The sequence below is a fragment of the Gymnoscopelus braueri genome (assembly GCF_963280865.1).
Source record: "Gymnoscopelus braueri genome assembly, chromosome: 2".
Lineage (NCBI taxonomy): Eukaryota > Metazoa > Chordata > Actinopteri > Myctophiformes > Myctophidae > Gymnoscopelus > Gymnoscopelus braueri.
The window spans coordinates 9630195-9632522 of record NC_137604.1 but is presented as its reverse complement, the minus strand read 5'-3'; positions in this window follow the sequence as shown (position 1 = coordinate 9632522).

Below are 2328 nucleotides of genomic sequence, written 5' to 3'. Positions count from 1 at the left end.
GACAGACAGACAGACAGACAGACAGACAGACAGACAGACAGACAGACAGACAGAGATCAGACACCAGCCGGATGGACTGACGGACGGAGAGACACAGACAGACAGACAGACAGACAAACCAAGACATCAAAGACAGACAGACAGACAGACCGACCGATAGACAGACAGACAGACAGGACATACTTGGAGAGCACAGCGTTTTTGTCCTTGTGGTTCTTGTTCTCCTCTTGGACCTTTTCACACACACACACACACACACACACACACACACACACACACACACACACACACACACACACACACACACACACACACACACACACACACACACACACACACACACACACACACACACACACACACACACACACACACACACACACGAGGGATACATTAGTCATATATACTGTACAGTGAAATGTGTGTGGGGAGGAATTAATTGGCATAACGACTACATTGGGGAGAAAAAGGGGTACAAAAATAAATGGCTACTCTAAAAGAAAAAAAAATAAGAAAAAAAGAATTAACACCCAGAAAATAGCTACAACTGAGCTCATTTTGATCTATAAGGCCAAATCTCATTTGAAAATAAATATCAAGAGTATATGAAAGCCATTTAAAATTATACTGTTGGAATCTTACACAAACACATTTTTTTCCAGATTTTTTTTTTGCCAAACTTGGCCTGAAAAGGTCAGTTTTCTATTTACATTCATGATTGTATAAAACCTTGAGTATCATTACAGAAAGCTCACCAACATTTTTAGTGAGCCAAAATTTGATGTCTGTTTCACACCATCAGGGACGTCATAGTCCACTGATTTTAATCTCTGTAGTGAATATGACACAGAAACACTCACCTGGGTCCAATTTCATACAATATCTTCAAGTATGTAACTAAACAGTGTTGGATGAATGTAGAAATGCATTGAGTCTTTATTTACCTGTTTCATGTCAGCAAGTATGCTACTCTTCTCCTCCTCCTGTGCTTTCAGCCTTTCAGTCAAGGCCTCATTATGCTTGCTCAACTCAGTTTCCTTCTGCTTGGACTGCTGCTGTTCACTGGACAACTGCCTGTTGGGGACAGACAGAGACATCATGAGACAGAGACATCAGAGACAGAGACATCAGAGACAGGACAGACAGACAGACAGACAGACAGGACATACTTGGAGAGCACAGCGTTTTCGTTCTTGTGGTTCTTGTTCTCCTGTTGGACCTTTTCAAAACCACACCCACACCCACACCCACACACACACACACACACACACACACACACACACACACACACACACACACAAGGGATACATTAGTCATGTATACTGTACAGTGAAATGTGTGTGGAGAGCAACTGAGCACATTTTGATCTATAAGGCCAAATCCCATTTGAAAATAAATATTAAGAGTATATGAAAGCCATTTAAAATGATTATACTGTTGGAATCTTACACACCTGCTCCCAAATAATTAATTACATAATTTCAGTGCACAGCGCAAAAGTAGCTCATATCAATTAGGCTGTCACTCTAGCGCAGGTCAGAGCCGGTCTGAACAAAGCTGACCAGCTCCCCATAAAGTTTAAACCATACAGACATACATGTAGACATATAGAATGGATCTTCAGACAAACAATTGTGAGTGAAAACGTATAGGCATATATTCTCTCTCTCTCTCTCTCTCTCTCTCTCTCTCTCTCTCTCTCTCTCTCTCTCTCTCTCTCTCTCTCTCTCTGGCTTCTTTGAGAGACGGGGAGAGAGAGAGAAACAGTGAATGTAGGTTTTCATAGACCTAGTCGCTGGTTTCACTCACAGAATCGCCGAAGACAGCTCGGACCAAACCTTTACCCCTCTCTCTTCCCCCTCTTCACTATAATACGGTTTTACCAGTCGGCCCAAGAACTGAACATGTTCGGTCGATACCCTGAGTCGGCCGATAAGGCCCCAACGGACCCCCCCACGGACCCCTAACCGACGAACAACGATATCCAACGATATCCAACGATATCCAACGATATCCAACGCTTTCCGACGCCGAGTCGGCCCAAAATCGGTGCGGTGGAAAGCTGCCTTTGTGGACATCAATGGTATTGCTGGATTAGCCAAAAATAGAGAACAGTGTAGTAGAAAAAGCCTTTGGAAAAGTTGTTGAATGTAAAAGACCCCTGCTGTGAAGCTACGTAACTCTATGGCCAAAATACAATTAAATAGAATATAAATGTTTGAGATTGGCAATTCTAAAATTGCTATTACAGTGTGAGTGTGTGTGTGTGTGTGTGTGTGTGTGTGTGTGTGTGTGTGTGTGTGTGTGTGTGTGTGTGTGTGTGTGTGT